This window comes from Salmo salar, chromosome 07 (assembly GCF_965601325.2).
Source record: "Salmo salar chromosome 07, fSalSal1, whole genome shotgun sequence".
NCBI lineage: Eukaryota > Metazoa > Chordata > Actinopteri > Salmoniformes > Salmonidae > Salmo > Salmo salar.
The window spans coordinates 19,461,294-19,485,931 of NC_138297.1; the positions used below are offsets into that span (position 1 = coordinate 19,461,294).

The 24,638-nt window shown below is 42.3% G+C and overlaps 1 long non-coding RNA gene across 1 annotated transcript; it reads right to left on the reverse strand.

Moving 5' to 3' along the window:
* Window positions 1–225: 225 nt before the first annotated feature.
* On the reverse strand, window positions 226–24,638 carry LOC145880002 (uncharacterized). Its single transcript, XR_014392883.1, has 3 exons — window positions 24,401–24,638; window positions 3,852–3,903; window positions 226–2,779 (listed from the first exon to the last, which is right to left on the reverse strand). It is a non-coding gene; the product is annotated as an uncharacterized LOC145880002 (long non-coding RNA).

Genomic DNA, 24,638 nt, shown 5'->3' on the forward strand with positions numbered 1-24,638 from the left:
CGCGTCGTACGCATTAACCTTCCGAGGCTTGGCGGTTTGTCTAAGCTGGACGTTGGTGGGTTTTTACTTCTATGTTTTCCCTGTAAATATCTAAGCAACATGGTCACCACCAACAGCAAGGAATCAGGTTAGAACTGATAATGTGGTATCCTAGGACATGAACATGTCTCTAGAATGTGATATAAGCAAATACATTATATTCTTTTAGGACTCTAGAATGGTCTCTGGAATGGAGTGGTTGACATTTTACGCCTATGTCATTTCCTGTAGCGATAGTAGGCCCTTTGTGTGTTGAGTGAGTGTACGTAAAGCCAACTACACAAAGCCCTTTTTGTTAACCAATAGATTGTTTATTTTTCTCCTTTCCCGTGTCCATCTGATATGCTCTGACAAATCACCACAAAATGGCCGCCTTCCCTAATGTCCGATTGACATCTCCATGTGCAGCCAGACAAGCGATTTAAAAGTGCAGGGCAAAATTTCAGCCCTGTCAATGCATATAAAGTCTCTCATTTCTCCCCATCAGCACACTCTAACAGTTCCACATAGTGTGGATGGACTCCCAGCAATCTAAAAGAAGACACCCCGCCCTGAACATGTAGATTTCATTACCCGCCGAGTGACTGAATATTCATATTCTTTATTTTTTTATTTTACAGCCTCAGTCCCACCTGGAAAGAAGGGGCTCATGCATTATTCATAAGCACAAGGTAATAGGGCGTGGTCTAATAGAGTTGACTACTGGGGTGCCAGGGAAACTCCAGATCCACTTCCTGATTCATTAATGATGCATATTTCTACCCGATCAATGGTGCCAAGCTAACCTCCGCCGACAAGGCTCCTGGGTCATGTAGGAGCAGAGCTGCTGCTCCTCCCCTAACTGTTCTTGCTCTGACCCAATGAGGAGATTAGTACGAGGTGCATGGGTCAAGGAGGAAATACTGTCGGGCCGGTAGTTTAATGTTTAACATCACAGGGTAGCCAGTCTGAATCAGCAGGTCTGGTTGTCAGGGAGAGGTTCCCCGAAATGTGATTATACACCAACTTACAGGAATACATTTGCACATTTGAATTCATGGTTGGCCAATTTCAGACTCAAAGAGCAGCATACACTTGAATAGCAATAAACACAGATAGACGTTGGGCAGTCTCACAAACAAATATAGTACACAGACTTTGGTTCCATTATTGTTGATTTCTTCTTAACTCTGCTTTAGTTTTGCCACTCTTATCCACAGAGACCAACAGCTTGATGTATCTTACTATAAAAAGACAAAGTTATATCTAGCATTGCCACAATACATGCATTCTGCTGGCAGCTTTATTCCCATCCTTGCTCACTTCATGAACAGTTCCGCGCATCCCCAGACGGGGGCTCTCTTCCCAGGGCCAAACCCCCAGCTTGTAGCCTGGTGCTCGCGCCCTGCCACCCAGCCTGCCAGCCCAGCGGGTGGGACCCACGTGACACCATCACCAGTTCCCCTGAGATGAGCTGACGTCGCTGGCGTCTGGTCTGACACACTGAGGACAAAGCCGGCCGCGCTGTCTGTTGGTGTTTTGATTCCTGATGGAGGCTTGTCCTGGATCTGATCACCCTCCGTCTGTCAGCCACCGGCATCTCTGACCTTTCACCCCGGCTTGAACCGAGGCCACATGTTACCTCCTGAGCCCTCGTCCATTAATCCCGCCGGCATTAAAGGCTTTAGCCAGGTCGGCAACATCCAGGTTGTATTCCCTCCCAGGATCCCTGGCAATGAGGCGAAAGCCTATATGCCCCCAACGGTGACATACAATTACAACTCCTCCTACATGTATCTCTACTGAAAGATTTCTTGTAAACCTGTCTAGAGGTTGTGAATATAATATGGTAAATGAATGCACATCTCTCTCAGCTGGTTGTGTATTTCAAAAGGCCAGTTTAGAAATAGAACCACCCTAACCCTACTAAAATCCGCCTGGGGATGTCATGTTGCTCATGACGATTTGGTTACCCTCTCCTCCTGACCATACGGACGGAGAGTTACTTCACCCTTTGCCTCTTCAGTCCCCTTCCCTGTCTTCTTCGGTGACGTAAAACCGGAAAGGCTGGCTGGTGTGGGGGCCTATGGGCACAGACCGCCCTCTTTCCCCTCTGGGACCGCCCTCTTTCCCCTCTGGGACCGCCCTCTTTTCCCCTCTGGGACCGCCCTCTTTTCCCCTCTGGGACCGCCCTCTTTTCCCCTCTGGGACCGCCCTCTTTCCCCTCTGGGACCGCCCTCTTTTCCCCTCTGGGACCGCCCTCTTTCCCCTCTGGGACCGCCCTCTTTCCCCTCTGGGACCGAGCTCTGTTTGAGCGATGGCTCCCTACTCCATCACGCTGTGACCTTTTCTTCGCAGCCCATCTGGCGGTCGGACGGGAGAGAGCCATTCTCTCTCTATTAGCAAGCCTTGTTTGTGTCATATCACATATTCCCCCATTATAAATACTAATTCAAGTTCAACCACTGTGTCTATACTACGGGAGGAAAAAAAACGGCATCCAATTATTGGGTAATTGTGGTGGTCTCTGGAGGACTGACTTTTTGATTTGAGCTTTTTAGCTACTGACACTCTCTCTGTCTCTCTGTGAACGAAATGAATAGTTGACCAAGGAAACAGAATATTGATCATGTTTTATGGGCTAGCCAGTCAGGCTGTCTGAGAGACGGAGAGGAACGGTGCCATCGGCGGGAACGACTGCCAGTCGTGTTTTTGTTTGAGGTCCTTCATCACGGCGCCGATGTTCAAGGTAACAATCAATCTATCAATAAAGCAAACAAAACAAAATGAATAAATGATGCACCCTCCTCAGCGCAATGTAGCAATGACAACCAAATGGATCTGAGCGAGTCCCAGCAGGGCCCTACTGAACGCCACTCCACCACTAAATGCAATTCAGCCTTATCTACCCTTTAGACTTCTTCTTCAAGCCTGAAATGAGTGTTTCACTCAAATAAACAGATTGAATGTATCATGCATCCTTGGTGTAGATTGAAATAAATCTTTCAAATCAGTTTTTTTTTTATCCCTCAAAAGCAATTTCTTAGCCAGCCTTGCTCTGACTGTGGAAGCTGTCTCTCATAGATGTACTCCCAGGAGTGAATAAATCTCCCTTATGGATAACGTCAGGTGTGGGGTGACGAGAGGGAACGGGAGAGACAGGAAGCCTTCGTGTGTTTTGTATATGTACTTATTTGCGTGTGTGTGCGCGCATATGCATCTGTGTGCACGTGGGAATTTGTTATTTTTTTAAGGAGTTAGGAAGAGATGCTTTTGACCTAACTGTCACAATGCCAAAGGGTCTCCCTTTTCTTCGCGTGAGTGTATGACGCACTTATGTCCCAATTGTTCATTTTTTTTATAGAAGCGGGAAGATTGTCAATTTCTGCGTATTGTGTACTGTCCTTGATAATACCTCCAATATTATGCCCCCAGTTATTTTCAGAAATATATTCTCCCGTTTCTTGTTTTAATCCCCTTCATCTCTCCCACACACTCCTTCCATCTCTCTCTCTCTTTCTCTCCCTCTCTCCTTCTCTCTCTCCTGCCCCCGGGTTACTTTCTCACATGTGCAGTTTAATAATCATTAGGAGCCCCTAATGAATTAAGTCACTCGGACTAATCGCTTGCCACGTTTCAAGATAGGAGAGGGGGAGAGAGAAAGAGAGATGCAGGAGGAAAGAGATAAAGAAAGAGAACGAGAATGAGAGAAATAGAAAGAGAGAGGGGAAAAATGGGAATTTGGCCCTTTAATAGCTCGGTGGTGGAATTTTAAAGAGGCAATTAGGCCCACTTAGGATGACCACACACTGCTTGTTTGTTTTCATCCCAACCTGATAAATCTTTGGCTTGATGGAGCGAGACCGGCCGGGACTCGGAGGTGTGCTAGAACAAGGGAGAAAGAGAGGAGTTTATAGATTAGGTTGGGAGAAATTGGGGCATACGTTTTGTGAGGGAACCAGTACATTTTCTTGCGATATCAACATTTGACTCAGTTAGATATTCTTCTCTCATGTAATCATGAACGTATAGCAGCAGCAGCATTTCATTTGCATACTAAGGGCAAGTGTGCTTGTGTGTTAGAGGAAGACTGTGTGTGTGTGTCACACATAACACAAAAAGTATACCTATCATTTTTGGGGGGGATTGAAAGCAGTGTGAGCTAAAGGCGCTGTCATTTTAGATCAGGCATATTAGTGGGCACTAAAGTGCAGGTAGACAGGTGGGTCTTAGCCAGAGGGCAACATGGAGACCTGTGGAGACCAAACGGCATAGTATTGGATGAGTACTTGGGACTCAACGGACCAGTTGATGTATTGATTTCCAATAGCAGCAGAAGAGGTGGCAGAAATTGGCATTAAACCTTTTTGACATGTAGGTACAACAAACACACAATCACACACCCCAACACTTTTTCTGTGACTGCACAAGCATGTTTAACCTCTATGGGCTAGGTGGGACACTAGCGTCCCCCCCGTGGTGCACTCCATCAACAGCAGGTGCATTTCAAGAGCGGCAAATTTGAATCCAAATAAATGTCAAAATTCAAATTTTTCAAACATACAACAATTTTACACCCTTTGAAAGATAAACATCTCCTTAATCTAACCACGTTTTACGATTTCAAAAAGGTTTTACGGCGAAAGCATAAATTTAGAGTATGTTAGGACAGTACATTTACAAGAGTTGTGTGTAATGTTTTGTCAATTCAAAGACAGGGTCACCAAAACCATAAAACCAGCTAAAATGATGCACTAACCTTTTACAATCTCCATCAGATGACACTCCTAGGACATTATGTTAGACAATGCATGCATTTTTAGTTCTATCAAGTTCATATTTATATCCAAAAACAGCATTTTACTATGGCATTGATGTTGAGGAAATCGTTTCCCTCCAATAACCGGCAGTCAAGTCAACACCACAAATTAAATAATTAAAATTAGAAAACATTGGTAAAATATTATATTGTCATTTAAAGAATTATAGATTTACATCTCTTGAACGCAATCAACTTGCCAGATTTAAAAATAACCTTACTGGGAAATCACACTTTGCAATAATCTGAGCACTGCGCCCAGAAAAATACGCGTTGCGATACAGACTAGACGTCATGTTGGGGAGATCTAAAATCGAAAATACTATGTAAATAATCCATTACCTTTGATTCTCTTCATCAGATGTCACTTCCAGGTATCACAGGTCCATAACGAATGTAGTTTTGTTCAAAAAAGCTCATCATTTATGTCCAAAAATCTCCGTCTTGTTAGCACATGATCTAAGCCAGCCGGACTTCTCGTCATGAACGAGGGGAAAAAATATATTTACGTTCGTTCAAACATGTCAAACGTTGTATAGCATAAATCATTAGGGCCTTTTTTAACCAGAACATGAATAATATTCAAGGTGGACGAATGCATACTCTTTTATAACGTATTGGAACGAGGGTACCCAACATGAACTCGCGCGCCAGGTGTCTAATGGGCCATCATCGTTCCATGGCTCTTGTTTGGTCAGATCTCCCTCCAGAAGACTCAAAACACTTTGTAAAGGCTGGTGACATCTAGTGGAAGCAATAGGAAGTGCCAAAATATTCCTCAGCCCCTGTGTTTTTCAATGGGATAGGTTTAAAGGTAATACAACACATCAGGTATCCACTTCCTGTCAGAAAATGTCTCAGGGTTTTGCCTGCCAAATGAGTTCTGTTATACTCACAGACACCATTCAAACAGTTTTAGAAACTTTAGAGTGTTTTCTATCCATATATAATAAGTATATGCATATTCTAGTTACTGGGTAGGATTAGTAACCAGATTAAATCGGGTAAAAAAAATTTATCCAGCCGTGCAAATACTGCCCCCTAGCCCTAACAGGTTAAAGGCCCAGTGCAGTCAAAAATATTAGTCTCCTCTGTTTTATATACATTTACACACTATGAGGTTGAAATAATATTGTGAAAATTATTATGATGCCCTTTTAGTGTAAGAGCTGCTTGAAAATACTGCTTAAAATGTCAGGCTGTTTTGGTGGGACAGTAAATTAGTTAATGGACCAATAAGAAAGAGTTCCAAACCTCTGCCAATAACAGCTAGTTTTCAGTTTTCCCCTCCCCACTCAGACCACTCCCAGATAGTCCTAGCAACATTTTTCCTTGAGTATTTGCTCTTGCTAAAAAGCTATTTTTGTTTATTTTTGACCATTTTGATAGTTTTCAATCACAGTAAAGTACTTACTTTTTATACAGAAATGATTTGGAATTGAAAATGGCTACATTGGCCAGCCTTTAACACACACGGATGTCATGTTACCAACTTATCACACATTCCCTGAGCCACACCCAGATTGTCAGTACATACACTGTGTATACAGGTAACTGACAAAATAAAGGAAACACCAATATAAAGTGTCTTAATAGGTCATTGGGACACCATGAGTTGCATAACAGCTTCAATGCTCCTTGGCATAGATTCTACAAGTGTCTGGAACTCTACTGGAGGGATGCGACACCATTCTTCCATAAGAAATTCCATAATTTGGTGTTTTGTTGATGGTGGTGGAAAACGCTGTCTCAGGCACCGCTCCAGAATCTCCCATAAGTGTTCAATTGGGTTGAGATCCGGTGACTGACCCAGCTATGGCATATGGGTTACAAAGTATTCATGCTCATCAAACCATTCAGTGACCACTCATGCTCTGTGATTGGGGTCATAGTCAACCTATGCCCCCATAGGTTGACTATGACCCCAATCACAGCAACGGTAGAAAAAATAATGGGCAACTGGGCCTTCCCAGCATTTTATACATGACCCGAAGCGTGATGGGACGTTAATTGCTTAGAAATTGCTCAGGAACCACACCTGTGTGGAGGCACTTGCTGTAAATATACATTGTATTAGGCTTGGGCGGTATCTAGATGGTCATACGTTCATACCGACCTTGTGTAATACCGACACTGAACACAAGATGCGCTATTGTAGTACAAAGTTTAGCAATGCTAACAAGTAAATGTAGAATCCCATAGAGAATGCTAACGAGCGCATTGCAAACATTTTATACAGTCACTGACCTAATGTATTTGCAGAACAGCTCATAAAGTTTATACAAGTAAATAAAAATGCTATGCACAGTTTGCTGCACACATAAAACAAATATTATGACTTCATCCAAGAGGGGATTCACTGCTGTTACCAAGCAAAACTTGATTTTGGAAGAAGTTAACCAGTTAGCTAGATGGCTAACTAGCTACTAAATTAGCAAACCAAATGCACAACTGCAGAGCATTTACCACATGTTTTGACAGTTAACTTAATAGTTATAAGATATTTAGCTGGCAAACATTTAATTGTGAATTCCATACTGTAACTAGATCACCTAGATCACCTGGCTGTACAACAGTGAGTGACTCACAAGGCTCCGGTCTCTCGCCATTGTGTGCTTGTAAACAAACAACTTGTGACTGGGGACTACCGGTAAACTTCATAATTAAAGTGAAAATGAAATGAAGAACATGAAGAACTTCTTTATTTCCTAACTTATTGCACAAGTTGACTGTGGGTATTTACTTAAATGTAACTACAAATATTCACATGTATTAAAAAATACTTCAAATAAGTAGTTTCAATGGTATTGATAGTATGGAAAAACCATCCTGTGGCTATTTACAAATACGGTATATATGGTATACTGTCCAAACCTACTTTGTATCCTTCATTTACTCAAGTGTTTCCTTTATTTTGGCAGTTACAGTTGAAGTCGGAAGTATACATACACTTAGGTTGGAGTCATTAAAACTCATTTTTCAACCACTCCACACATTTCTTGTTAACAAACTATAGTTTTGGCAAGTCTGTTAGGACATCTACTTCGTGCATGACACAAGTCATTTTTCCAACAATTGTTTACAGACAGATTATTTCACTTATAATTAACAGTATCACAAATCCAGTGGGTCAGAAGTTTACATTCACTATGTTGACTGTGCCTTTAAACAGCTTGGAAAATTACAGAAAATGATGCCATGGCTTTAGAAGCTTCTGATAGGGTAATTGACATCATTTGAGTCAACTGGAGGTGTACCTGTGGATGTATTTCAGTGCCTCTTTGCTTGACATCATGGGACAATCAAAACAAAACAGCCAAGACCTCAGAAAAATACTGTAGACCTCCACAAGTCTGGTTCATCCTTGGGAGCAATTTCCAAACACCTGAAGGTACCACGTTCATCTGTACAAACAATAGTATGCAAGTATAAACACCATGGGACCACGCAGCCATCATACCGCTCAGGAAGGAGGTGCGTTCTGTCTCCTAGAGATGAACGTACTTTGGTGCGAAAAGTGCAAATCAATCCCTGTACAACAGCAAAGGACCTTGTGAAGATGCTGGAGGAAACAGGTACAAAAGTATCTATATACACAGTAAAACGAGTCCTATATCGACATAACCTGAAAGGCCGCTCAGCCAGGAAGAAGCCACTGCTCCAAAACCGCCATAAAAAAGCCAGACTACGGTTTGCAACTGCACATGGGGACCAATATTGTACTTTTTGGAGAAATGTCCTCTGATCTGATGAAACAAAAATAGAACTGTTTGGCCATAATGACCATTTTTATGTTTGGAGGAGAAAGGGGAGGCTTGCAAACTGAAGAACACCATCCCAACCGTGAAGCACTGGGTTGGCAGCATCATGTTGTGGGGGTGCTTTGCTGCAGGAGGGACTGGTGCACTTCACAAAATAGATGGCATCATGAGGGAGGAAAATTATGTGGATATATTGAAGCAACATCTCAAGACATCAGTCAGGAAGTTAAAGCTTGGTCGCAAATGGGTCTTCCAAATAGACAATGACCCCAAGCATACTTCCAAAGTTGTGGCAAAATGGCTTAAGGACAACAAAGTCAAGGTATTGGAGTGGCCATCGCAAAGCCCTGACCTCAATCCTATAGAAAATGTGTGGGCAGAACTGGAAAAGCATGTGCGAACAAAAAGGCCTACAAACCTGACTGAGTTACACCAGCTGTCAGGAGGAATGGGCCAACATTCACCCAACTTATTGTGGGAAGCTTGTGGAAGGCTACCCGAAACGTTTGACCCAAGTTAAACAATTTAAGGGCAATGCTACCAAATACTAATTGAGTGTATGTAAACTTCTGACCCACTGAGAATGTGATGAAAGAAATTAAAGCTGAAATAAATCATTCTCTATACTAATATTCTGACATTTCACATTCTTAAAATAAAGTGTTGATCCTAACTGACCTTAAGACAGGGAATTTTTACTAGGATTAAATGTCAGCAATTGTGAAAAACTGAGTTTAAATTTATTTGGCTAAGGTGTATGTAAACTTACGACATCAACTGTAAATACTATGCATGCCAGTCTTTCTTGGATACGAGTTGAGGAGAGACTGACTTCATCACTTCTTCTTTTTATAAGAAACATTAATGTGTTGAAAATTCCAAATTGTTTGCATAGTCAATTTACACACAGCTCTGACACACACACTTACCCCTCCAGACATGTCACAAGGGGTCTTTTCACAGTCCCCAAATCCAGAACAAATTCAAGAAAGCGTACAGTATTATATAGAGCCATTGTTGCATGGAACTCACTTCCGTCTCATATTGCTAAAATGAACAGCAAACCTGGTTTCTAAAAGCTGATAAAGCAACATCTCGGCACAATGCCTCTCCCCTATTTGACCTATATAAACTCAGCAAAAAAAGAGGCCTTTCTTCAGACTCTGAAAAACACCAAAAGAAAGATGCCCAGGGTCCCTTCTCATCTGCGTGAACGTGCCTTAGGCATGCTGCAAGGAGGCATGAGGACTGCAGATGTGGCCAGGGCAATAAATTGCCATTTCCGTACTGTGAGACACCTAAGACAGTGCTACAGGGAGACAGGACAGACAGCTGATTGTCCTTGCAGTGGCAGACTACGTGTAACAACACCTGCACAGGATCGGTACATCCGAACATCACACCTGCGGGATAGGTACAGGATGGCAACAACAACTGCCTGTGTCACACCAGGAACGCACAATCCCTCCATCAGTGCTCAAACTGTCCGCAATAGGCTGAGAGAGGCTGGACTGAGGGCTTGTAGGCCTGTTGTAAGGCAGGTCCTCACCAGACATCATCAGCAACACCGACGTCTATGGCCACAAACCCACCATCGCTGGACCAGGAAAGACTGGCAAAAGTGCTCTTCACTGACGAGTCGTGGTTTTGTCTCACCGGGTGTGATGGTCGGATTTGCGTTTATCGTCGAAGGAATGAACGTTACACAGAGGCCTGTACTCTGCAGCGGAATCTATTTGGAGGTGGAGGGTCCGTCTTGGTCTTGTTGGGCGGTGTGTCACAGTATCATCGGACTGAGCTTGTTGTCATTGCAGGCAATCTCAACGCTGTGCGTTACAGGGAAGACATCCTCTTCCCTCATTTGGCACCCTTCCTGCAGGCTCATCCTGACATGACCCTCCAGCATGACAATGCCACCAACCATATTGCTTGTTCTGTGCGTGATTTCCTGCAAGACAGGAATGTCAGTGTTCTGCCATGGCCAGTGAAGAGCCCGGATCTCAATCCCATTGAGCACGTCTGGAATATGTTGGATTGTGAGGGCTAGGGCCATTCCCACCCAGAAATTTTTGGGAACTTGCAGGTGCCTTGGTGGAAGAGAGGGGTAACATCTCACAGCAAGAACTGGCAAATCTGGTGCAGTCCATGAGGAGGAGATGCACTGCAGTGGTGGCCACACCAGATACTGACTGTTACTAATTTTGATTTTCACCCCCCCCCCCTTTGTTCAGGGACACATTATTCAATTTCTGTTAGTCACATGTCTGTGGAACTTGTTCAGTTTATGTCTCAGTTGTTGAATCTTGTTATGTTCATACAAATATTTACACATGTTAAGTTTGCTGCAAATAAACGCAGTTGACAGTGAGAGGACGTTTCTTTTTTTTGCTGAGTTTAGTTTGTGTATGTATTGATATGTAGGCTACATGTGCCATTTTTAAATTGTAGTTCTGTCCTTGAGCTGTTCTTGTCTATTAATGTTCTCTATTATGTTATGTTAATGTTTTCTGTGGACCCCAGGAAGAGTAGCTGCTGCTTTCACAACAGCTAATGGGGATCCTAATAAAATACCAATGCCTCGCCATGCTAATTGTAAAAAATGCATCTGTCTCTTTCCCCCCGCCGTTTGATGTTTATACCAGATCCATTCATTAGTCCCTTTGCTTGGATACCCGTGACAAAAAGTACACAAGGGCTGCGGTCCAAACCCTTAAGACACACTCTATCCCCCCACCCTCAAATTAAGTGGACACTTCTGATGACACATCATGATGTCTGACAAGTATACATTTGCAGGGCGAGGGAGGAAGGAATGATTTTTAAATGGACCATCCTTGGCCGGAAATTCGTCACTTGTTCATCCCGCGATGATTGTGTTTTCATCCACCGGTAGGTGGCGCTTTATATGCGCTAGTCAATTATGATTCCATGTCTACTTATATTGACTATATAATTATTAATATACGCCTACTATACAGTAGATAGCTAGCAAATTAATTAGCTAATTAACGTTAGCCTGCCTAGCTACTTCTGAAGAAGGATTTTTTTTTTTCTACAATTTCCAAAAGATAACCAAACAAAAACATATTTGCTTTTTACGAGACGTGTTTGTGCCATCATGTGCATTAGTAGCACAATTTCTAACAAATTTGCATTTGTTTTTACTTACACTTGTATGTTGACTTCTCCATTGATGTTGTTTTTAAGTTTTTGCTGACTTTTCTTAGCGGATGTACAATCGTCGTGAATTGAATTATGGGGAGTTTCAGGCCCCGGAGTGAACATAGTGAGCACCGTGTGGTGCCAGAATAGCAACCTATCCCTCAACGTAGCCAAGACTAAGGAGATGATTGTGGACTACAGGAAAAGGAGAATAGAGCACGCCCCCATTCTCATCGACGGGGCTGTATATTGAGCGCTTCAAGTTCCTCGGTGTCCACATCAACAACAAACTAGAATGGTCCAAACACACCAAGACAGTCGAGAAGAGGGCACGACAAAGCCTATTCCCCCTCAGGAAACTAAAAAGATTTGGCATGGGTCCTGAGATCCTCAAGAGGTTCTACAGCTGAAACATCGAGAGCATCCTGACTGGTTGCATCACTTCCTGGTACGGCAATTGCTCGGCCTCTGACCGCAAGGCACTACTTTGGGTAGTGCGTACGGCCCAATACATCACTGGGGCTAAGCTGCCTGCCATCTAGGACCTCTACACCAGGCGGTGTCAGAGGAAGGTCCTAAAAAGTGTTGAAGACCCCAGCCATAGACTGTTCTCTCTACTACCGCATGGCAAGCGGTACCGGAGTGTCAAGTCTAGGACAAAAAGGCTTCTCAACAGTTTTTACCCCCAAGCCATAAGACTCCTGAACAGGTATGCAAAACCCCCCAACCCCTCTTTTACGCTGCTGCTTCTCTCTGTTAATCATATACATAGTCACTTTAACTATACATTCATACCTCAATTGGGCCGACCAACCAGTGCTCCTGCACATTTGCTAACCGGGCTATCTGCATTGTGTCCCGCCAACCCCTCTTTTACGCTACTGCTACTCTCTGTTCATCATATATGCATAGTTACTTTAACCATGTCTACATGTACATTCTACCTCAATCAGCCTGACTAACCGGTGTCTGTATGTAACCTCCCTACTTTTATAGCCTCGCTACTGTATATAGCCTGTCTTTTTACTGTTGTTTTATTTCTTTACCTACCTATTGTTCACCTAATACCTTTTTTGCACTATTGGTTAGAGCCTGTAAGTAAGCATTTCACTGTAAGGTCTACACACCTGTTGTATTCGGCGCACATGACAAATAAACTTTGATTTGATAGTTATACACTCGCAAAGCCGACGAACCACGAGGGCTGAGGGGCTTACGTTGCAAACTTCCCTTGCTTGGTTAATCATTTGGACCGCCCTCCAAGATGGCGACGGGGATTAGCCCGAGGGCATAAGGCGAGGATAAGTGGACGAGGGTGTGTCTTAAGTGTTTGGACCGCAGCCATGGAACTTGGTCCCTTATTTGTTCCCTAGCAACCAGCGCCAACCACCACTTCAACTTTTTTGTGCATTTGTATCCGTTTCTTTTTTTGAATGCTACAAATGATACGCTCTCACCTGGCAATTTGTCTCGAGTAGCCAAACATGACAGGGGAGGAGATGCTGTCCATCAGAGAGAGGGAGAGTCAACACCGATGAGTCAAGCCTTTCTTTCGCCCAGTGTTTCCGTTCATCTCATCTTTGTTTGTTTCTGCTCTCCTGCTTTAATTAAGGTTTTTAGTTTCCTCAGCACAAATTCACACGGCTCATCACTCATTTGTGACAGGGGAGGAATAGTGCATTGTTGATGTAAAACTCAATGTATGGATATTAGGGGCTAAGGCGTTGGACGGCGGTAACAATAGAAATTATGAACCATTGTTGATGCACTCCAAGCATAACGCACCATGGGGCCTGTAGAGGGTAACAGTAATGAGTCATAACTAACTCCTAGTCTCACACACACACACACACACACACACACACACACACACACACACACACACACACACACACACACACACACACACACACACTATAACTGGATTGCCTCTAGTGGAGTGATCAGCCATATGCATCAGCATCAGGCTAAACAGTGATTTGTTTAGCCCCCGCCGGGGCCTTCTCATATGTTTGGCACTACTGGAAAAGAACCACAGAGTACAGTAGAAAGATGACACAGTACAGGAGGAAGAGAAGGGGAGAAGATAGAGTTGATCCGATGGCGTCCAGATGAGCCTCCATGCAGGGCCTGTCGTGTGTTGGCTAACCTGCCTGAGCCAGAGGCAGGGGCCCCCGTAGGCTGCTCCGCACGTGGCCCTGCAGTAATTCAGCAAGAGCAGATGTCATGCGAGGAGGGTCTGCCAGTGTGATTGAGCATGCATTTATGGATATCGGCTTTGAGGGGGATGTGTACGTGTTTGTGTGTGTTTGGCATGTATGGGGTAAAAGTATTCCTTTAGGGTGGTATTCTGAGTTGATATCGGCATGCCTAACTCACATTTTTTTACATAATTTCCCATTGAAATCAATGAACAACTTACCTAAAATTCTGCACGAGTGGATCTCAAGTCAGAATACACACCCCTTTTGTTTGTGTGTGTCATCCCCGAGTCAGGTAAAGAGCTTTTTTTTGGCTTAAAGGGGCAGTGTTGCAAGCTAAGTAGCCAATAGGCAGAGGGTAGCATCATTTTTAGTTTTTCTCTAATAATGGTATGGGAATAAAAATGAATTGTATTTTGTACTGTGGTTTCTTGCATCAAACAACACAACAGTTTCAGTCACCTCCTTGTCTGAAAGACAAGTTGATAAATATCCTCTTCAGGATCGGAACCTATTTTAAATTTTCGTTATAACATTTGAAAGGAAACACTCAAAAGTTTGTGGAAATGTGAAATTAATGTAGAAGAATATAACACATTAGATCTGGTAAAAAATACATCATCTTTGAAATGCAAGAGAAAGGCCATGCAATGAGAGAGCATTCTAGGCGTAATTTAGATGTTGTCCACAAGAAGGCAGCGGGGGGGAGGGTTTGGAGCCAGAGACAGCAACTGGGTTCAAACTGTAGAACCCAGTTCCTATATTTGAGTATAAACATTGATTTTATCAACAAAACTATGTGACATTTTATCTGTGGGACCCTCAGGATGACAAATCAGAGCAAGATTACTGAATGTAAGTACATTATATACCTTCAGAGGTGAATGTATCAAACCACTTGCCGTGATAAGTGTTTTGTTGTACACTATCCTCAAGCAATAGCATGGTATTTTTTTGCTCTAATAGCTACTGTAAAATGGACACTGCAGTTAGATTAACAAGAATTTAAGCTTTCTGCCCATATAAGACATGTCTATGTCTCGGAATTGGCTGTTCTAGTCACATTATCGCATATTGAGCAACAGCTGTCCTGGTTTAGGGACACTGATCCCGTAGAGGTTAATGTCAAGCCCTGCATGTTTTTTCAAAAGTCTCATGGAATGTAGGCCTACATTGAACACCACACATTTGCTGCTACTGACAGAACAGCTATTTCCATGTTAAAATGTTATGGGATCCATTTCTCCATTGTTTTTGATGGTAGGCCACTCCGATAGGCCTACATTATGATCAAATAGCCACAGCAGTCTACTTGGATGCTGTTAAAACTGTAACTTAAAGAGGGTACAGCTTCTGTGTTCACAGTAAACGCACGCCGGAAGTTGCACAGAATTTTCACAATGTTCAAGTTTACGCTCAGCAGACCTGAAATTTGAGGGAACATTGGTCCCAGGGTCTTCCTGCGTCACGCCGGCTGGTGTCGTCTGGGTGGCCCTGCGTATGGTCTCCTTGGTATTGCACCCCACCGGAGCTAGGTTACAGTGTCCGCTATGCCAAAACTTCTGTGTCCACTCCCCTTCCGCTGTGTCATCCCTCTCCCCTTCTATCCTCCTAGCTCGTCATCCCGTGTGTTAGAGGGTTTATGACCCTCTGGTAAGCATCCCGCTATGATCGTATCACTATGCCACATTTATCTGCTTTTAAATCTCACAATTTACCGACTCGCCAGGCATCAATTTAATGGCCGACGCATCCAGCTCCTTTCGCTGATGACTTGAGAGGTTGGAGGGGAGGGGGTTCGGTGCTATTTAGAATAAAATCACTAATCATGATGTGACACGGGCAGGTCATTATGGCAAAGTCTGAGACCAGATGACATAACAAAGCGTTGTGGCACTTATCGTCAACAATGTGGCATTTGTATAAGTTAGTACAAATGTATGTGTAACGGGTGTTATTTTTTTAAATTATTATAACTTATTAGTATTATTTATTTATTTATTTTTACTTGCTGTTTAATATTCCAACCACTGATATATGGTTGAAAGGTGCTGTCTTGTTGGGTGTAATGTTTTTGTTGTTTTTAGTGTTATGTAATGGTGTAATGTCATATCCATTAAAAAAACAAACATTATTGGCAACAACAAAAAACCAATTCGGCAGTTGCTTCTCGCCGGTGTACTGTAAATAAAACACAGACGGTGACAGTCGGCGCAGCTAGCAGGGTTGTGATTGATACCACTATGTCCACGAGCAATTATCCAAAGTCCCTTTTAAGTTGGGTGTCGAGAGATGTGCACATGGGGCTTGAGGGTGCACTGCCACAACTTAAACACATAAATGAACAGCTTGTTTGACTAGTCCTTACTTTAATTTCATTTCCTTCTGAACACGTGTTAATGAATTAAAGCGGCTGCAGAGGAGAGGGGCATGAAATGAAAACAGAATTTTCCATTCTGATGAGTAGGGCTGTGACGGTCATGATATTTTGTCAGCCGGTTATTGTCATGCAAAAGACTGCCGGTCTCACCGGTAATTGACCGTATTCAACATGAACACGTTTAGCATCTCCAGGCCTCCACACATCCAAGCCGCTGATGAGCCCCTTTGGAACATCTACATTTTAAAAAGTCTTACTCAATTTTATATACACCTTCACAATAAATCCATTCTTTATTTTAGTCAGGTCTAAAGAAACATTATGATACGAAGAAAATTAATTTTAGAAGAACAGAATATGAGTTGGCCTACTGTGGGCCAATATTATCCTACTGTGGGCCAATATTATCCTACTGTAGGCCAATGTTATCCTACTGTAGGCCAATATTATCCTACTGTAGGCCAATATTATCCTACTGTGGGCCAATATTATCCTACTGTAGGCCAATGTTATCCTACTTTAGGCCAATGTTATCCTACTGTGGGCCAATGTTATCCTACTGTGGGCCAATATTATCCTACTGTAGGCCAATGTTATCCTACTTTAGGCCAATGTTATCCTACTGTAGGCCAATGTTATCCTACTGTGGGCCAATGTTATCCTACTGTAGGCCAATGTTATCCTACTGTAGGCCAATGTTATCCTACTGTAGGCCAATGTTATCCTACTGTGGGCCAATGTTATCCTACTGTGGGCCAATGTTATCCTACTGTAGGCCAATGTTATCCTACTGTGGGCCAATGTTATCCTACTGTAGGCCTATGTTAAGTGGCTATGTTCCATGGTGTAGGCTGTAGGCTTGATCATTTAGCTGACAAAATATTCTTATAAATACTGTGTCATTATTTTATTTTATATGATTGTTTAGTAAGAAGAATATAAATATAAATGATATTTTTCCCATCAAGGAGCAAGTGCGCATATGAAGTGGCTATGTTGAGCGTAAAAGTGAACATTTAAAACAGGCCATATATACTAGATTTACAGTTATTTGGCAACTAGTTGTGAATGATACAAACCTTGTCTTAGAAATCAAAACATATATGAGCTGCAAGGGGTGACTATTGGTGATTTGAGAAAGTAGCAAAAAAATCTTGCTCTCTGTTCGTTGCCTCAGGCTGCGCAGCTGTTCTCTCATCAAGTGATCATATTTTCACCCATCAGACTATTCTCCATTTATTCTTGTCTTTACTAATATGCCAAATTAGCTAAGCTTTAGAATGGCCCATTATCAAATGGGTGTCACGTGTGCGGCCTCTAGGTCACTAGGCTGCTTGTTATGGCGCACACCTGTCATCATCGTTACGCGCACCTGCACGTCATCAGACTCACCTGGACTCCATCACTTCCCTGATTACCTTCCCTATATATGTCACTCCCTTTGGTTCCTTTCCCAGGCGCCATTGTTTCTGTTTCATGTCTGTGTGCTGTTAGTGTTTCTTGTTTTGTATTATGTTCCCTTTATTTTATTAAAACACTCACTCCCTGAACTTGCTTCCCGACTCTCAGCGCACATCATTACAATGGGCAGGAACAGAGCCCGGTGCTTTAATTTGGGCAACCAAGTGAAATCTGTTCGGGAACATCAATAGTAACATGTTTTCACAATGAAACATATTTCACTAAACGGTTGACAGCCTGTCTGCCCGCTCAAGAAAGGAATACAGAAGAGAGAGGAGGAGATGGAAACGTGTGGTGCTGAGATATTCTGTATATCTGACAGTAATGTCACTCAATTATGAAAATATACAAAAAAATCCCTATTATTAGGCTATTCAAAATCTTATACAAATTCACTAATTGTAGGCTAACTGTAAGGCTCCCTGCACAATCAATGAACCAACAGCATCGCCTAGGGCTACACGTTCTCTCCCAGACTCATGGATAGACATTTTGGAGTGTAGCATAAGGTAATCAGTCCATCAATTATGCATAATAATACAGTCTACACTCAACAGCGATTACTAGAATTTGTTTAATTTTGTAGTATAGGATAGACCAATTATATACCAAAGACATCTTAAAATCAGTTTTGTTTTATGTTTTTCTGCCATGTGTAATATGCGGTAGGCTATGTATTGTATAACAGCACAATCATCCAAAAAATGTTGGGTTTAGGCTCATGTGCACAAGCTCTAATATGTGTATGGGAGTTTTGAATGAATCATCACTTTAGAAAGTGCTGTCCATTTCGTTGTGTTTGGCTTTGAAACAACATCCATAACAACTATGTTTTACACTGTTTCAACCTACAGAACCTCTTTCTTCAAATTGATCATCACAGTGAGGTGAGTTTTGAAAGTATGATAGGCCTACTGTTTTGATAAGTGTTTGTGATTTCCCATTGCATTTGAATTGATGTCAGAGTGGTTAGATGGAAAATCGAGCCCTGAGTACCAGGCCATTAGGACCTGATGCAAGTTGGGTACTACCAAAGCATGTCCTGAGTGCATAAAAGGAGATTATCGTGACTCAAAAGGTCATGTGGAATTTTACTGCGGTCATGACTGCCGGTGTGGCGGTAATACGGTCACAGCAACAGCCCTATTATTGAGGCCCTCTGGTAAAGAGGTGTGAAGAAAACTCACTTTGTTGATACAAATTACCAGGTGACTGTTGATCAATGGGAGTTACAGCATATTGATGTGTTGTCAGATGTTTGAGGTACTAACAACGGTGACCCCGGTAGTTTATTATTTCATTTCATTTTTCAGTCTCGTGAAAAAGGAGGAGATGTGTTGCTTAGTTAGCCGCTTCTGGGTTGGTTTTTATCTTTATTTTGGTCTCGTCTGTTGTTCTTTTTCCCCAGAAGCGACGGAGGAGCAGCTGTGATCGTGTGTTGTTTTACTCTGTAATTTTCTGCCAGACTGTCTGAAGCCACAAAGACCCGGTTGACACGGTGACAATTACCCTTACCCAATCAGATCTGTTCTGAAATTTGGCACAGAAGTAGAAAGCAACTGTTCATGAACTCATGGCCACCTGTCTATGAAGTTAGTCTGGACATGGGAGTGATGTTGCGTTCAAGACAACATGAAACTTGGAAAACTCCGACCTCCAACTTCGGTGTTCAAAACAACTGGGAACTCTGGGGGAAAAAACGAACTCGGACTGGGAAAATGGTTTTGAACGGTAATCCGGAATTATAAATTGGAAACTCGTGGGCATCATCCTAGAGCTCTGAATTCTCCGACCTGAACATCACTGACATCACAATTTTTCCCAGTCTGAGCTTGTTTTTTTCCAGAGTTCCCAGTTGTCTTGAACACACAATGAACTCCACAGGTGTAAGAAAATGTGTTCTCAGTACAGCATGTTCCTTGTTGTTGCCCAGATACTGTAGGTGACGTGGTGGCTTTGTTCAGCACCACTTCAAATAACTGACAACATGCAAGCAATGTTGCATAAGATCAAGTTTTTTGTTGCGAGGCCGTCTTATACGGTCATCTGCAATCGGAAGTCATTATCTCGTTGATCATTAAACAAATGTAATGTCTTCTGCTATTGTGCAGAAAGTATGCTGAACAGATACAGTGCCTTCAGAAATTCTACACACCCCTTGACTTTTTCCTGATTATGTTGTGTTACAGACTGAATTTAAAATGGATTACACATAATGTCAAAGTAGAATTACATTATTGACTCAATAAGTATCAACCCCTTTGTTATGGCAAGCCTAAAATGTTCAGGAGTAAAAATGTCCTTAACAAGTTACATAATACGTTGCATAGACTGTGTGTGTGTAATAATAGTGTTTAACATGATTTAAAATGACTACCTCATCTCTGTACCCCACACATACAATTATCTGTAAGGTCCCTCAGTCGAGCAGTGAATTTCAAACACAGATTCGACCACAAAAACCAGGGAGGTTTTCCAATGCCTCACAAAGGACAGCTATTGGTGATGGGTAAAATTTGTAAAAGCAGACATTGAATATCCCTTTGCGCATGATGAAGTTAATAATTACACTTTGAATGGTGTATCAATACTCCCAGTCATTACAAAGATACAGAAGTCCTTCCTAACTCAGTTGCTGGAGAGGAAGGAAACCGCTCAGGGATTTTGATAGGACAAAACTGAGGCTGGATCAACAACATTGTAGTTACTCCACAATACTAACCTAAATGACAGAGTGAAAAGAAGGAAGCCTGTACACAGTTAAACATATTCCAAAACATGCATCCTGTTTGCAATAAGGCACTAAAGTAAAACTGAAAAAATGTGGCAACTTTATGTCCTGAATACAAAGTGTTATGTTTGGGGCACATCCAAAACATCACAGACTACCACTCTTGATATTTTCAAGCATGGTGGTGTAACGACCGTCGTCGGTGGAAGTAGGAGACCAAGGTGCAGCGGAGGATGTGTTCATCATTAAGGATTTTAATGAACATAAACACTACTAACAAAACACGAAAAGAAACGACAGCCAACAGTTCTGTCAGGATTAACACAAACCTAGGCAGAAAATAATCACCCACAAACCCCAAAGGAAAAACAGGCTGCCTATGTATGACTCTCAATCAGCAACAACGATCTACAGCTGTTCCTGATTGAGAGCCACACACGGCCAAACCAAAGAAACAAACCAACATAGAAAAATAAACATAGAACGCCCACCCATGTAACACCCTGGCCTAACCAAAATAGAGAAGTAAAAAACCCTCTCTATGGTCAGGGCGTTACAGGTGGTGACTGCATCATGTTATGGTATGCTTGTCATTGGCAAGGGAGTTTTTTTAATGATGAAAAGAAACGGAATAGAGCTAAGCACATGCAAAATCCGATATGAAAACCTGGTTGTCTGCTTTCCAACAGACACTGGAAGACAAATTCACATTTCAGCAGGACAACAACCTAAGACACAAAGCCAGGCATACACTGGATTTGCTTACCAAGACTACATTAAATGTACCTGAGTGGCCTAGTTACATTTTTTTAAAACTTAAATCAACTTGAAAATCTATGGCTAGACTTGAAAATGGCTGTCTAACAATTATCAACAACCAATTTGACAGAGCATGAAGATTATTATTATTTTTGAATAATGTGCAAATATTGTACAGTCCAGGTGTGCAAAGCTCTTAGAGACTTACAGTCCAGGTGTGCAAAGCTCTTAGAGACTTACAGTCCAGGTGTGCAAAGCTCTTAGAGACTTATAGTCCAGGTGTGCAAAGCTCTTAGAGACTTACAGTCCAGGTGTGCAAAGCTCTTAGAGACTTACAGTCCAGGTGTGCAAAGCTCTTGGAGACTTACAGTCCAGGTGTGCAAAGCTCTTAGAGACTTACAGTCCAGGTGTGACTGGATTAAGCTGTAATCGCTGCCAAAGGTGATTCTAACATTTATTGACTCAGGGTTGAATACTTACCTAATCAAGATATATTAGTGTTGAATTTTTCATATTTTTTTGACAAATGTTAGAATCTACAGACTATTCTGACAAAAAAATGACAAATCCATTTTAATCCCACTTTGTAACACAACAAAATGTGGAAAAAGTCAAGGGGTGTGAATACTTTCTGAGTACCCCTTACAATGTACAATATGTTACATAAAAGCCCAGTGCAGTCAAAAACGTGATTTACTTGCTTTTATAAATTTCCACACTATGCAGTTGGTATAATACTGTGAAATTGTGAGAATGATGACAATGCACTTTTAGTGTAAGAGCTGTTTGGAAAGACTGCCTGAAATTTCTGCTTGTTTTGGTGGGATGGAGCTTTGGTCTTTCCATGGTGACATCACCATGTGATAAATTGGTTAATGGACTAGTTCCAAACATCTCTGCCCATAACAGCTTGTTTTCAGTTTTCCTCTCCCCCTTAGACCACACCCAGACAGTGCTAGCAATTTGCTCTTTAATAAGAAGCCATCTTTTTGACCATTTTAATTTAAAACAATCACAGTAAGGTATTTAGTTGTTACCCAGAAATGATTTGATATTGAGATAAAAACGGCTGCATTTGACCTTTAACATTTAGCTGTGGTGGCAGTTTGAATGGCTGCCATAAATAAACTCATTTTGATGAGGGCCTCTTTAATGTCACAGGAGTGTGTGACATGTGACGGCACAATAGCTCTTATCGTGTTTCTCAGACATAGGGCACGCTGTCCCTCAAACGCCAGTCAGCGCAAGGCTATCAGACTCTCAAGCTGGGAAAGGCAACTCAACAAACATACAGATGAACCTTCAGAATAATATTTTCCTGTCAGTATCGGTCACAGACCTATAAATAAGGGGTGTATGTTCCCTGACACACACAGATAAAATATATCATAAACATATGTCGTCTGATTCACAGGTATTGGATTGCAATTTCTATGATTTGAATCCTAGAACCCCCATAACTGAAGCACTATATTACATTGTTGGAAGTCCTTAATACCTTCATAAGGCCAATACGCAGTCCTTTTCAATGCTAATGTCAACACTCTGTCTTGGCGACAATACCACTTTAGAATTATGGGTTGCCATCTGAAGAAAGACTTTGTTTTAAACCCCAATTTCCATAATTTCTCAGATATTTCATTTGGAGCTCTTGATGATCAATTTGGAACATTCTTGTCTGTTTACAGTTCTATCTTGTGCCAGTCTTATAGAATCTCTCAGAATTCTCAGAGTTTGACCCCTATTTGTCTTGTACATATTATTATCCTCCGGCACCAGTACAGAGGTTGGTTGTATTTGGAGCATGCAGACCTGTCGGCTAATTCCCCGCGGGAGGGAGCATCATATCTGGCCAGGAGCGATGCAGAGACGTCTAGTGGCGGTGGGGCTTTGTGGCTGGCGTTGAACTAACCCATCTGGCTACAGCTGATTAGACCAGTACTGGACCCCATGAAAATAGACAGCGCAAGTACTTAAAGAAAACAACAAAAAGAAACAAGTCGGAAAAAATGTAAAAGACTTAACTCTATTTGTATGGATGGATGTAAACATGTTGAAATAATAGTTAATATTAGTATAAATGTAATTTATTTTCAAAAAAAGAGCGGGATTAATCAAGTGTTTCTTTTTTAAGCACACCACAAATCGCCTGAGGGACGATGGCAACAACAACTCTGTTTCCTATCTTCTCTCCCTCCACTTTGGGGTTTTAATGCATGTTTTGAAAAATGCTCAATTGACTAGCACATCCATTCACACCCCCCACTCCTAAATGACAATTGTGTATTTATCTGTTTCCCGGCTCGCGGCGGCGGTTGTAAATAATAAAAATACGCTTTAAAATGATGAACAGTCTGCCGTCGTCGGCCATGTTATGGCAGCCTTGTAATGAACTGAAGTCATTTGTGTCGGAGTAATTACTCAGTGCTCTGATTAAAGATGGCTGTGCTGGATAGTATTTGGGTAATTATTCCCTTTTGCTGGGTGTGATAAGCCCATAATGTCTGGTCAGGGGAGGGGAGTTAGCGAGTAGAGACACTAAAAGGCAGCTTGGACCGAATATCCAGTCGCTTATTCACAATGATTCACTCCCTTGGCTCTTTGTACCCCTGTAGCCCAAAGTGACTGTCTTTTGTGTAGGTTCCCAGCATGTCTGAGCAGCTAGCCAAGCTATTTCTACCTGAAACGTCCTTGTTTTTAGCTTCACTTCCACTATCTGAATGCTAATGATGGCTAGCCGTAGCGGTTTGCTCATTGAGCCTAGGCTAGCCACGTGACCGCCCTTCCAACAATGCTAATTAAAGCTAGACCCTTTTTTCTAATTCCACCCTCCATGATTGACCTAATCCCCGTCCTTATCCCTCCATGCTGTTTGTAATTAACACGAGCTGGCTTTCCCTCTCTGGTTAGCCACTCTTGTCAGCTCTCTGCTCTCTTCAGAAAGGGGCTGTTTTTCCTCTAGGAGTGTGCACTTTGATCTTTTTCTTCTAGAGTGACACTCTCTAATCTAGCCAGAAGTGACACTCTAAGCACCCCCTCTCCTCACCAGACACACACAAACACACACACACACACACACCTCCATTCGCTTGTGCAGGGAGACCCTACCGTCATTGTTGAGCCACGGGGGTGGGAAAGTTAGTGGTCACCGTCCCCTTCATCTTGAATTTCTTTCGTGTTCATGCTTCTAAATGCTGAGTGGAGCTAGCAGGCTGGAATTCTCCTGCCCTGGTTTATGTAATACATTAACCAGCAGGTTCCTGGTTGGGGGTGTGTTGTTGTAGTGTGCACGTGTATGTGCGCGTATTTCACTAACAGGGGGTGGGCCGGGGTTAGCATGTTGACA